Raw genomic sequence first — 15565 nt, 5'->3', positions numbered from 1 at the left:
GTAAAAGGAGCTATAAATGAAAAAAAAAAACATTAACGTGAGGAAAAACCAACAGTCGGGATCGTTTTGAAGGGTGACAATGTTTGCCCACTAAATAAGATAGTTGAGTTCATATTTATTTTCAGGGTAGAACTTACAAAAACGATTTCTAACATGAAATCGTGAAATGTTCTCTTCTGTTCTACATACGAATACATTTTCACGTCAGACACGTCTACTATATAATATCAAAAGACGATACATTTTAATCTTCTCTTTAACTACAAGATATAATAAAGAGGGTAGATATAATAAAGAGGAGGGAGGATATAATAAAGAGGAGGGAAGATATAATAAAGCTGGTTTCACACTCGACGGAAAATATGCCGAAAAGATGATAATAAACGCCGAGCTGAAAATTGATCCCTATTCGATATACCGCTAACGTTCAACTTTACGCTGCTAATTTTCCGTCGAGTGTGAAACCAGCTTAAAGAGGAGGGAAGATATAATAATGAGGAAGGAAGATATAATAAAGAGGGTAGATATAATAAAGAGGAGGGAACATATAATAAAGAGGAGGGAGGATATAATAAAGAGAAGGGAGGATATAATAATGAGGAGCGAAGATATAATAATGAGGAAGGAAGATATAATAAAGAGGAGGGAGCATATAATAAAGAGGAGGGAGCATATAATAAAGAGGATGGAAGATATATTAATGAGGAGGGAAGATATAATAAAGAGGAGGGAAGATATAATAAAGAGGGAGGATATAATAAAGAGGAGGGAAGATATAATAAAGAGGAGGGAAGATATAATAAAGAGGAGGGAAGATATAATAAAGAGGAGGGAAGATATAATAAAGAGGAGGGAAGATATAATAAAGAGGGAGGATATAATAAAGAGGAGGGAAGATATAATAAAGAGGAGGGAAGATATAATATAGAGGAGGGAAGATATAATAATGAGAAGGGAGGATATAATAAAGAGGAGGGAGCATATAATAATGAGGAGGGAGTATATAATAAAGAGGAGGGAAGATATAATAATAAGAAGGGAGGGTTTAATAAAGAGTAGGGAAGAAATAATAAAGAGGAAGGAAGATATAATAATGAGGAGGGAGGGTATAATAAAGAGGAGGGAAGATATAATAAAGAGGAAGGAGAATATAAAGAGTAAGGAGGATATAATACAGATGGGAAGGAGATAATACCGAGGAGGGAGCATATATTAAAGATGGGGAGGAGAAAATAAAAACGATGAATTTTTTACGTGTATTACAAACGTCGCGTAAACAAAGGCTGTTGCAGTGTAGCCCAGTAATTCCTTTTCGCTGAAAAATGGTGAAGAAAAATAAACCGTACAAAGTAAATTTAGGACTAGAAGGGTTTGAGTGACGGTCGATGGAGATAAACAAATTACTTCCTACGTCTCCTAAAAATGCGTAATTTCTGCAAAGGGTTCCTATATTGATCGCTGTCATTTTCTGTTCTACTTCCTGGTTTGTTGTGATTCGGTCGTTAAATTTGTTGGGATCTTCCATCAAGATTGCGTTGGAGGTAATATTTCTTTTAAGTTTCATCGCCCGCAAAAAAAGCCGAAGTAACTTTCATGGTCAACTGCATTGGAATATAAGTGGGGTGACAGAGTGGTTAACACTTTCGCCTGGCAGCAAAAGAAGTCGGGTTCGATCCGGATAACTTTCACGCTGGTTACTACAACAGTAAATCCAGGCGCTTGGTAGCCCTAGGAATTGTTACGTTAGTGATATGGTAAGTGTGGTGGCGGAGTGGTTAGCACTTTATCCTCACAGCAAGACGTACAAGGGTCGATACCAGCTGGTACCACTGGTTGAAAACTCAGAACCACCTCTTCCGCGTTGAGTTTGCAAGTTCTCACCCTGCTGGTTAAAGGGTTTCCCCCGATTTCTTGGCTTTCCCGTTTCCATAAACGTTATTGAGGTCAACGGTAAACGTTAGTGTAGGGAGCTGTCTTCTCGCGTGGCATGTAGGGCTTTCCACCACATTCAGGACTACGCGTTGTAACCCGGCCACCTGACTTAAATGCATTAAAAGTGGCTTGATGACTTTAAAATTAGCCAATTTGTTTTGGTAAGAATATAATTATGTTTTAGATAGCATTTTATGAGATGCGTATTATCATAAGATTATCATAATAATTTTTCAAATGCCAATGGAGATTTTAAATTAATAATAGCCTGAAAAACCACGTGTTACGGTAAAAAGGCCCTTGAATATGCCAACTAGAACATAATATTTCCAAACTGATTGGAAGCAAACGGTAACACGTTTGATTTCCAGTGAGTTTTGAAGAAAATTGGGCATACGTAGTATAGAAATATAATTAGAAGTTCGTCGGCTCACGCATTTGAGTTACGTTTCTAAGCATTCTAATTAAAAACTAATGCACCCAGAAGAAATTTGTTGGATTTTTTAAAAAAATAAACAAAAAGTTTCAAGACATTTTCTTCTAAAAAAGGCATAAAAATTTTATTAGGCGCAAAAAAAATTCACGATTGACGATTTTTGTAAAAAAAAAAGGCTCATGGTTCACAAAAACCGACTCGATGACGTCACGAATCGCTGCCAAAATGGTCGACGAAGCGGTTCAGCCGAAGCGATCTGAAACGCTGGGACGCGCAACGGTCACTGTTCACACGACGGGATACAAACGTTGTGGGAGCACTCGCAACGTTGCAGAGGGTAGGTGTGAACGCGGCTTTGGACGAACACTGAGGCTCCGGTGCCAGCTGTGCTAGTTTGAGCTGGCTCGCATTGTGCCCGTTGTTCGCCTTTGGGTGCCTTTTCTGGAAGGCTAGTGGCTCTCTACCTAAGTAGGCAGGGTCTCGACTGGAGATGCTAGAGTAATCACTCGTATTCCGACAGCTGTGCGAGAGGCTAGTCGTCCCATTGCCGCGCCTTTTGGTGGGTTGAGCGGCTTGCGTCAAAGGTTCGACTGTCAGCAGTAGGGTTCTCTTTCTGTTAGTGCTCCGCAGCCAGCTCCTGATCCGGCTCTGGCTTCAACTTAAACGCTATCGGCTCCAGTTCCGATGAATATATATATATATATATATATATATATATATATATATATATATATATATATATATATATATATATATATATATATATATATATATATATATATATATATATATATATATATATATATGGAAATGAGATAAACGATGAGGTTCAAGTTAATAATAAGTCAGGTCAATGGAAAATTCATTTAACCGAACTGTTAGATCAGAAAGATACTTATAAATGCAAGGAATGTCGGTAAGCCTTGGTTTCAATAATCTGGAGTAGATGAAATGCCAGTTTATTTCTTGATTGATGTTCCCCATCTCATCAAAACAGTTAGGAATTTACATGATGTATTCGATGTATTCCTAAAAAAGGCCAAAATGCCAATAGCAACTCTAAAAAGTTACATAATTTAACTTCCGAACATATTAATTTGCAAAACAAGATGAAAGTTCACTGTGATAAATTGCATGCTAATTATAAAATAATATAAATATTAATTATTTGCCTAAATTAATTTAGATACGCCACGCAAGTACTTAGCCTTGAAGACGGATTTTCCGAATGAATGCCCCGAGATGGTTCGCTTTACAGAGCTATTTAACAAATGGTTTGATATAATGATTATTGAACATGTATTGAACAGTAATATTTATCTGTTCTTCTCAAAACATGATTGTAGGTTAAAGGTATTTATATTTATTTTCATTTCAAATTCATGAAATTAATAGTGCGTGTTAATTCATTTTTATAGTGGCTTGAAGACATCTTTGCACTATTTGGACGAATGAAATTTTTATCTGGAAGGGTTAATTTGAAGTTGATTTTTTGTATATATATAAATCAATTTTCGAATTGGTGCCATTTTTTCTTGCTAAAGGAGCAGCATTTATACTAATCAAGACCCACTCGAAAAGCTCTCCACTAAGCATAGACAGGCGTACATGGCTGGATAAAAACGTACATTCAATCAGTAGGTGCCATGAAACTGAAAAGATTAAATGAGGGAAACATCAATTTGAAATTAAAAAGGACTAATATCAGCTAAAATTTTATTTGTGTACTTTTGAAATCACAGAACGGATATTGAAATCATTGAAATAAGTTCGCATTAAAGAATCATTTTGTTTTGAGCAAATTCTGGTTTAACTTCTACGATTTTTTTTATTCTTCTGTTCTGGCTTTAATTTCAATTGGTTTTTCGCGTTGGACGGTCTTAAAGCCATTTTTAGTTTGTTTGTTTGGTATTTCAGTATTTAATTAAAAATATGGTCATTACATAATCTTCAACCCACTTTGTTCAGTTGTTGTATACAATTCATCGTGTATTTTCCAAATAAGTGTCTTCTTCAATCGCTTTGACAGCAATTTTTTTTTGTAAAATACTTTCTCTTAGAATTTACCAATGTGGGACTGTATCTTTAGAGACCTAGGCTTTCGTTTTTGGATAATGCAGTCCTCCTCTAACTTGGACTGTAGTTCACCTCTTGAGATCCATCCTAATTTTTTAGGTCTTCCGTACATTTTGGAGACACCAATTTAAGCAAAAATAATTGTTTTTATGAAATTTACATTTCGACTGGTTATATGATTTAACTAATCTTACTTTTGATGTATTGAAAATTGTAGAAAAGTTTAAATTTTTATAAGTTTTAATATAGTTTTTGTTCTGGGGTTGCTGTGAGTAGGTGCTACAGCTGTAGTTACTTTACTTCTTGAAATTTGTGATACAGGTAAAAAACTGCATAGAATTAATAATTTTCTACTGTGATTTCTTACGATTACTACAAGGAATACCTTTATGACAATATTACAGTTGAGTCTATACAGAATATGTAGTTTGTAGTATTCCTTCTCTATGTGGCCTAACAACAACCTAAAACTTCGATTAGTATAACGAGCAGCTACTCAATCTATGTTACGGATAAGTTTTAAAATAAAAGTAAAAAATGTCTAATGAACATGGGTCCTAAAGGGCTTCGTTTCAGAGATATGGGCTTCCAAAAACTACCCCCAAACACTAATGAATAAAATTTCGATGGTGCCCCTAATTTCTATATTTCTTGATGCCCTAAGCAATTGCTTTTTTTGCCTAATGGTTAATCCAGGGCTGAGCGTATCATTGGCATTTGGCAAATGTAGTCTGTAATACATTTCTTTACATCTGGGATTAAAAGCTGGTTGATTTAACACCTAGGAAAATGTCCTACGCGGTAGTAATTGAAATAGGCGTACACAAGCCTACGTAGTAGGAAATCGATATGAAACCGAAGGCTCCTCGTAAATTTCTTGATAAACGTCGGGTCGCGCGCGTAAAAAAAATATTTTTTATTTCGATAATAAGCCTAATATTATGATTAAAAACCTCTGGTTTGAAAACTTCTACAAGTAAACAGAATCCCTCCACTTCAGTTCCTTCTATTTTAGGAATAAAACTACAGCTTTGATTTGCCCCAAATTGCTCGTGCTACGGAGGAGAGAAATTCGCCGAAAATTTCAGGATTTTGGGGAGCGAAAAAAGGTCAGTTTCGGACTCAAAGTTAATACACTTAGGCTTGGAATTTTTTTTTGACAATGACATTTTTGGAAAGAGAACGTCCTGGGCTTCAAAACAAGCCCACATTTATTCGTTTTTATTACTATCGATTTTTCGTGCAACCAACACTTTAACGGCTTAGAAAATACAGGGTGTTTAAAAAATTTTAAGGAGTTGTAGGGGGTGAGTTGAGAAGTATGCCTGTTTTTTCCCCATTTTCCTACGATGAGTTAAAAGAACGCCTGAGAGCTTCAAAGTGTGGCCTACTAGCCCCTGGAAGTAGATGTAGATAAGGTAATCCCTTTCCATTTTGGAGGGGAATATATCAAATGTATAAATATGAAGGAAAAAGTTTAAAATTAAATAGAACAACAAAATATAAATAGAACAACAAAATATAAATAGAACAACAAAATATAATTATAACAACAAAATATAAATAGAACAACAAAACATAAATAGAACAACAAAATATAAATAGAACAACAAAATATAAATAGAACAACGAAATATAAATAGAACAACAAAATATAAATAGAACAACGAAATATAAATAGAACAACAAAATATAAATAGAACAACAAAATATAAATAGAACAACCAAATATAAATAGAACAACAAAATATAAATAGAACAACAAAATATAAATAGAACAACAAAATATAAATAGAACAACAAAATATAAATAGAACAACAAAATATAAATATAACAGCAAAATATAAATAGAACAACAAAATATAAATAGAACAACAAAATATAAATAGAACAACAAAATATAAATAGAACAACAAAATATAAATAGAACAAGAAAATATAAATGGAAGAACAAAATATCAATAGAACAAAACATCAATAGAACAGTTTCATTAGATCTGATTTGTACGTAAGAAAGGTAAACGCTTTAGCAAAAACGCAACACGCGTAGCAAAAAGTCCTGAACTACTTAAAAATCCCAACTAAACCTCCCCTTCTACGAAGTCCCTTTGTTTCACTCCCCTTGTAGGAATTTCGCACTAACTCGTTAAAAATGTTTAAAGGTCGGGACGGGCGCAAGGGACTCAAGATATGAGATAAAAAAATTGAAAGCCGAGACCAGCGGAAAAATAGATAACGGAAGCGAAGAGGCGAAGAGGCGAAAGTCCAAAGTCGAGTAAAACAAGTTGGCAAGCCAAAATATACCTCTCCTCGGAAGAGTTTTTAATTTTCAATGAAGCGTAACTGTATCCGTGGTTGGCCCTCAAGGGGTCGGAGTGTGCAATAACTGGTGGCTTTACCGGGGAGTCGGGGTCCGGCTCTTGTAACCCATAAGGGCGGTGGGGCACTGAGAGATGTTAGCTCCGTCCAAATGGTCCTATCTCCGACCTCCGACTTCGGTCAGGTGTGGGCTGGATACTGGGCTTCATGTATCCGTGGTTCTGCGGTAGAACGCTCACCTGTCGTGCAATAAGGCTCGGGTTCGAATCCCGGCCGATTAAAAAAATTATACTACACCCAATGACAAAAAGAGGGCACTTTTGGAAAAACCTTTTCCCTGATTCTAAGAAACTGGGTACGCAGTGATTACCCCTTGCCCCGAAAATGCGAACGCATTCGCAGGCCTGACAGACAGACCCACCCACAGACAGACAGACAGACAGACACGGTGGTTGTATAACCCCTCCTAGGGTACAAAGTCCCCTCGGAGAGGTAATAAAATTTAATTATGAGTAAAATTGAATTAGATTAATAACCATGTCAGGTATTTGGAATTAGGCGCGTTTAGTTGGAAATCACGCCCTGAACATTGAGTTAAAATTTCAAAGCTCTAGAGCTAACCGTTCTCGAGTTTTTAGGAACATGACATATAACTAAATAAATAAATAAAAGGACATACTTTAAGTCTTATAGTTATAGATTAAGCTTGAGAAATTAACCCGCCGTTTAACATTAAGTATATTGCTTTTTAAAAGTAAATTTTTAGTATGTGCCAGATAAGGAGCATTAAATACCGATCTGATAATCCTTTTTTGTAACATTTGAATTTTTTGTAAGTTATTATTAGTCGTATTTCCCCATATAAAATTACCATATGATAATGATGAGTGGAAAAAAGAATGGTACTTTTCTAAAGCACTTTCCTCGGAAGCATTTTTATGCAGGAGTAAAAAATACCACATATTCTAGAGAGTTTTTACCCGAGATAGTTTACGTGTTGAGTCCATGAAATGTGAGAGTCCAAGGTATTTATATTTTTCGACTCTTTTTAAAGGATGGTTATTGATATTTATAGGATTTCCGGTTAGCTGTGATTTTTGTCCTTGGTTATTAAAGAGCATTTTTCCAGTTTTAATTGCAGGCCATTATTATACAGGGTGTTTTATATTGCTCGAAAAAGTGATTTTATTCAAAAAAATATGTTTTCTAGAAAGTTGAAATTTGTACAGTACATTATACGTGCCGGAGGACACTTTCTACCAAAATTGCATCTAAATCGAAAAATATTTTCACGTTTTTTTAAATTTAAATTTTAACCGCTAGGTGCTATAAGAAAATTGTCAATGAGAAAACTGTAGAGCGTCACCGAAAACGTACAAATAGCGTTGACGCGAAAAAAATAGACGTATTTTTCACTGACAAAATACGACTTGAAAAAGTGACAAGTTGGGCAAGCTAAAATAACTTTTTTTAATTCCATTGGGAGAGTAGTGTAACTTTATATAAGCCAGAAATTTTTTAATCTGGTGTTTAATGCAATAAACACCGCTGAAAAATCGAGGAGACAATGGCGAAGAAGGTATTACACGATTTAATTTCGTAGGATGAAAAATGCGAATTTTTTGAAAAAAACAAAGACATTTTATTTATCTACTTACAAACAAAATTTAAAAGTACGTTTAGAAAATACCACCTTCGGCTGCGATGCAGGCTTGGGCGCAAACAATCATATTGTCGAAGACGGCTTGAATCATTTCCGGGATTACTTCCCGTTAAGCGCTTACAATTCGTTGACACAGCTCTTCAAGGGTCTCAACCGGAGTGGCGTACACCTTGTCCTTGACGAAGCCCCAAAGAAAGAAATCCAACGGAGTCAGATCGGGCGACCTTGCTGGCCAGTGTACGGGACCGTTTCTCCCTATCCATCGTTGTGGAAATTCGTTGTTTAGGTGATCTCTCACGGCTCTGTGGTAATGAGGCGGGGCACCGTCTTGCTGAAACCACAGTCTTGCTCGTTGCGCCAATGGCAGTTCGTCAAGTTGTTGTTCTAGCTCATTTCGCAATAAATCTAAATAACTCTGGCCATTTAGATTTTGCGGTAAGAATACTGGACCAATTAACCGGTTTCCAACAAGACCAATCCAAACATTCAAGCGCCCAAATTGAAATTGGTGACGGTGTTCATATCCCCAGTGTGGATTTGTGTCTTCCCGAACATGATTATTTTGGTGATTGTAAGGGCCGTCTCTTGCAAACGAGGATTCATCCGAGAATAGCATGTTGCGGAGGAATTGTGGATGTCGTGCACGGAATTTAGCAGCCAGTTGCAAAAATCCAGCCGTTGTGGAGCGTCTCCATCTCGTAAACCATGGTGAAGCGTTGCTCTGTAAGGATGGTACTTATGCATATGTAAAATTTCCCAAATGCGAGTTTTACTGCAAGCCAAATTGCATTAAACACCAGATTAACCAATTTCTGACTTTCATAAAGTTACACTACTCTCCCAATGGAATTCACAAAAAGTTATTTTAGCTTGCCCAACTTGTCACTTTTTCATGTCGTATTTTGTAAGTGAAAAAGACGTCTATTTTTTCGCGCCAACGCTATTGGTACGTTCTCGGTGACGCTCTACAATTTTCTCATTGACAATTTTCTTATAGCACCTAGCGGTTAAAATTTAAATTTTTAAAAAACGTGAATATATTTTTCGATTTAGATGCAATTTTGATAGAAAGTGTCCTCCGGCACGAATAATGTACAGTGCAAATTTCAACTTTCTAGAAAACATAGTTTTTGAAAAAAAAAACACTTTTTCGAGCAAATAAAAACACCCTGTATAACCATTACTTCACATTTTTAAAGCGCCTCCCCCACAAGCATTAAGCCTTTCGAAAAGCCTTATCCGGATCGCGGTGTACGCCTCGTTTGTAAAATTTCCATCAAACTTACGGCTAATGAAACATCATTAGCCTCCATGCAGTGCCGGATTAAAGACTAGGCCTACTAAGCACAGTATGGGCCCCCACCAACAGAAGGCCCCAACCACTGATGAAATCAATGGAATTTTCACTGAGTAGGTTTAAGAGAAAAACATGACAGGCTTGTTACTTAATTATTTGAAAAAACATTATTCTCGTGCCATCAACTCAGCTTCGGGACACGCGAGTTTGGAGTTTTTACAATTTCCTCACATAGGCCACCACCAATATCTGCCTAGGGCCCCACCTTCAGTAAATCCGGTATTGCCTGAGTTTAGCTGAGTTTGCTATCATTTTTGTTCAGTTTCATTGCAAAAGACGGGCGTCGCTTTGGTTCGTTTGCCCTCGGCCGCGTAAATTGGGAGAGACGTTCGGTCTGGTCCGAATTCGCGGAACTTTGGTCCCGATTTCGAGGAACCTTTGACATGCACGTGCTATTTTTTTAACCTTAGACGGTTAAGGGATGAATTACAGACGGTAACAATTGAAAAAGAAAAACAAGTTCGCCAAGAGGGCGATAATATTATTTCGTGCCCGTATTCCATTTAAGCAGGTAACATAAAATTATGAATTAGTAATAAACCTTAAATTTGAATGAAATATTACTTCTGGCCATACACGGCTTCGATAAGTAAGTGCCACACGTATTTATTACTTACGGCCATACACGGCTTCGATAAGTAAGTGCCACACGTATTTATTACTTATGGCCATACACGGCTTCGATAAGTAAGTGCCACACTTATTTATAACTTCTGGCCATACACGGCATTGGAACCTTAGAAGGTTACGGGGTGAATTACAGACTGTAACAATTGAAAAAGAAAAACAAGTTCGCCAAGAGGGCGATATTATTATTTCGTTCCCGCATTCCTTTTAAGCAGTTAACATAAAATCATGAATTAGTAATAAACCCTAAATTTGAATGAAATATTGCTTCTGGCCATACACGGCTTCGATAAGTAAGTGCCAGACGTATTTATTACTTACGGCCATACACGGCTTCGATAAGTAAGTGCCACACGTATTTATTACTTACGGCCATACACGGCTTCGATAAGTAAGTGCCACACGTATTTATTACTTATGGCCATACACGGCTTCGATAAGTAAGTGCCACACGTATTTATTTCTTATGGCCATACACGGCTTCGATAAGTAAGTGCCACACTTATTTATAACTTCTGGCCATACACGGCATTGGAACCTTAGAAGGTTACGGGGTGAATTACAGACTGTAACAATTGAAAAAGAAAAACAAGTTCGCCAAGAGGGCGATATTATTATTTCGTTCCCGCATTCCTTTTAAGCAGTTAACATAAAATCATGAATTAGTAATAAACCCTAAATTTGAATGAAATATTGCTTCTGGCCATACACGGCTTCGATAAGTATTTGTAACACTTATTTATTATTTCTGGCTATACATGGCTTCGATAAGATTCTTTTGACTTAGCATGAAATGCATCTGGCCCCGAAGTAAAATCTAGACGCCTCCAGTGTTTCGCTGGCGTTGCCTAAGGTTTTCTCTTTACCGAAATTCAGGATCGAGTTTTTTTGGCAGAATATTTTTCTCTAGCTTTAATTTTCTTTCTGCCTCTAACATCAATGTTATCTAAATCTGTCAAACCTGACATTTTTTAATAATAAAAAATAAGCACTTCAATAACAGCAAATAAACAACAAAACATTTTACGCCTGATACATTTTAATTTTTAACGGAAATCAACTAAAACATGCAATCAAAAGCTTAAAACAAATGATTTTTAATAATAAAAAAAACTCCAAACCCAAAATATATTTAGTTCTTACACATTTACGGCTTGTGCAGTCGACATTAGTGATGCACCAATTTCGGTACAGCTGATATATAGGCTATTCGTGGCCGATATTAACAAAGGGATATATCAAATCATTGTAAAAGACGGTTCAGTACACTGTCATACTATTGTATTATAATTTTTCACGAAAAAAGTTTGCATGCGCATATCCGAATATGTTTCTTTTCATTTTACGTGATACATATTTTCTATCACAAATTGAATATTAGTATTAGCTTGCCACACTTATTAATTACTTCTAGCCATACACGGCTTCGATAAGTGTCCATGAATAATAATAATTAGCTTACACTCAAAGGTCAGGTCAAGTTAATTGGACAAGCACATATATACGGTTATTTTTGTTTAACTTCAAAGTCTGAAAATTTTATTCATGAGGAGTTATCACGCCATTTGGAAGCTCAAAAACCAAAAGTAAGATTGTTTTAGATCATAATCAGATATTAGCACACTAAAACACCAAATTCACTGTCTTGCAAAATGGTATTAGGCTAAACATATTGTGGTACATTTAGGGATGATATAATTTTAATAAACAAGTTGTCCAAGAAGTACCTCCCACCATTTTCTACAAACTATTTTACCCATCGAGAGGAGACAAAAGATCGAGGGGTTGGACATTTACCAAAATCCCGTACACTTTGTCTAAAATCGCAAAATCTTTTAACTATCTCTATGGTAAATTAACATTAATCCCAAAATCAATTCAAAAATAATGATAAAATCGCCAAAATCTCTACGAAATCCCGAAATCCCGTACAAAATAATGGCAAGTGTCCAAAAGATATAGTTGCCGATCTATGAAGTAGGCTAATATCCTATAACTTTGTAAGGGCCCAAAATTGATTGTGTTTTCCATGTATTGCACTGTATAATTGCATTTTGTCTTTTTGATACTAGATGCCATACATGGGTACAATGAATCTGTACTATTGTATTGGACCTGCAACTAAAAAGACATCTAATGATGAATTAAAACTCTAGCTACAATTTGATATTTTAAGGCATGTCTTAAAATATAATCAGCTTAATTAATTTGATATAAATGTATAAAAAATGCTAAATTCGACAAAATATAAAAAAATTGTTTGAAATGAATTTTTTTTTCAAATCAGGGCTGTTCCCGAAACTCTTGAGAAATGTACAATTAAGTGAATCATAGACCAGTGAGTCCCTAATTCTTTCGACGTGTCAGTGGTCACGATGTAAAGTGAAGGATACGTTTTCACATTATTGGGAAGTTTATCCGCAGGGAAAACTCCTCTGAACAAATATTTGGTATACGGGTCGTTCTTGAGTATTTGTTGTGAGTCCATTATGAGCTTTGATCGAATAAAACTGCTCTAATCTTGTCGATTTCAACCAAAGATTGGTATTCGGAATAGTAAATCACGCTAACTGTAGTCGGCAATGATTCTTCGAATATTAATTCTAGGTGAACGCTCCCGTTCTTTACCAGGTTGAAACAGTCAGTCGAACTTCCGTTAAAGTCGGGGCTAAATCGAATACGCAAAGGGCATTTCCATTGGCCAATTCTTCACGGTCAATATCATTTCCTTCGTCAATATTCCATTGACCAGTTTGAAGAAAGAGGTTAGCATTAATAACTTCTCTTTGAAATTAGGATTTAAAGGTTTTGCTGGACCGCTACTACCGTCAAGGTATAGAGGGCGATTTGACCTAGCACAAACATTTTAAAGTTAAAAGGGGACATTTTGTAGTCTCCCAAATGCGCATTCTGGTCTACAAAACCGATCACCACCTTACTCGGTATTTGACCATTATATAAGTTGTCTTTCACGCATATTTTGTCACATAATAATCTATGTCGTCAATCTAATTCGTTTGAGCTTTTGATAAACTTGAAATTTACGTCTATCAGGTTGTTAATGAACCGAGTTTGTTAAAAAATATCGGCTCGTACAACTCCTATCATGGCAATAACCCCTTCTTGGGGCAAATTTTGCACGTTTCTTAAATCCGTCGTTACTGAATATTAGTAAAATTTCCCAGATTTTTCTTTATATAATAGAGACGCAGTTAAGAAACTTTTTTTGGCTGGTCAAAGGCGAGAGAAAGACGCGCAAGCGCGTGGTGCGGAAGTAGTCTGGCACGCGAAGTACCACGACTGTCTAGTACACTAACTAGACTAGTAATAAACATAGACAACGGTTTAGAAGACTGGGAAATGCGTGTTGTTATCTCGACTACATTCAAGACAAATCGGCGATATTTCATTTGGATAGACAGATTTCCCCAACTAACAGTAAATATATCATCGACGCTTTTCATCAAGAAATTGCTAGATACTTTGGCTATTTATGGGTGAATTTGAAACCGACTACGTCAGATGAACACACACTACGAACCGGACTTATACCAGGAGAAGAAGCTGCCATTTTCAGTGCCCCCGCCAGCAGTACGCACAAGTAGGCACGTGCCTATGTTCAAAAATTTTAGGCCTATTTTAGGGGCCTCTAAATGTGATTTTTAAATTTTATTTATTTTTAAAAATGGGTTATCTAGTCCCCTAAAAAAAGAACTCCCATTCAATTCCAATTTCCAAGAGTCCTAAATGGCCCTAACAAAACGTTCTCTTTTGAACCACCTATACTCGAAATCAATATTACTTGAGTACACAACCAACGGCAGCGAACTCTGTGGTTTCTGCTTTTGGTAGTGTATTCTGTTAACATTGATATAGAGTATATGACAAAAGACTGGCCCGGGATGGTGAAGTCCGTCGTGCAAGGAAAGCAGCAAAAAAAACCACCTGTTCGCCTCAGTGATAACTTAGCTCCAACCAACACAATAAACATAAGCTTAGTTTCTAGGAATTCTACAAAAGGGGGCATAAAGTGAGAAACTGGATTTCTTTAATACGACTTAAACTGTTGCAACGCTTAAACGAAGGGAAATCCCCGCGGAGCTGAAGTCAAAGCGTAAAGCATCGTACCAGTCACTACTTTGAATAGAGAGCGTCCTGGGGATTAGGGTTTTTTCTTTTTTACACTTTGTCCCTTTTGCGAAATCACGTGATATCAGTGACCACTGATCGTAGAGAAAGGACCTAGACCTTCGGTGGTCGGACTTGTCCCAGATAACGCGCGTTTCTTCATTTCGTTTTCCGCTCCTGAACAAACAGGTAGTTCTCAATTTCGATTCTCTCCCAGTAAAATTTTTTCAAAGTCTTTTCCGAGACTAACTTTGCCAAACAGCCTTTTTAAAGGCTATTTAGCTGTTTTAAGCTAATTTTTAAACAGCCTTTTTCAAGGCGTTGAATAACTTGGATATTAGTCTAGATAAAGATTGCCTTCCAGTTCAGCCTAAACTAAATCCTTTTCCTAAAAGATTAATTGGCGGTAAAAATCGAGGTTTCAATTCTTCTTGGTATGACAAATATCAAATGATTGAATATTCAGTTGCAAAGGATGCAGTGTATTGTTTTTGTTACCGTCATTTTTTAGGCAGTAGAAACACTGCATTTCTAAGGGGATTTTCGGATTGGAAAAACATGGGGAGACAATTCGAAGAACACTTCACTTCCAACAAATCTTCTCACCAACTAGCCTACAAAATGTACTTAGACTACATGGAATCCAAATCCCGTGGATCAATAGTTTGCCAGGTTAACGACCACCATAGACTAGACGTTATTAGAAACAGAGAGGTCCTATCTACACACGTGGAAGTGATTATATGCCCAACAAGATTTAGCACTTCAGGGGAACACTTACACATCCGCCGACAATATTGGGAATAGGGGAAACTTTATTGCCATATTAGATCTTTTAAAAAGAAAATGTCCCGATAATATGCAGAATAATGCCAAATATTTGCACAGCACCATACAAAACGAAATAATTGGCATTTGTGCAAGTTTAGTGAGAAAAATTATTGTTCAAGAGGTCAACAAATCCGGTGGATTCTACTCTGTAATAGCTGACGAAACACGAGACAACGCCGGAGTAGAGCAGTTAAG

This window comes from Leiobunum rupestre, chromosome 10 (genome assembly GCF_980474605.1).
Source record: "Leiobunum rupestre chromosome 10, qqLeiRupe1.1.hap1, whole genome shotgun sequence".
Lineage (NCBI taxonomy): Eukaryota > Metazoa > Arthropoda > Arachnida > Opiliones > Sclerosomatidae > Leiobunum > Leiobunum rupestre.
Note: the sequence above shows the minus strand (reverse complement) of the source record.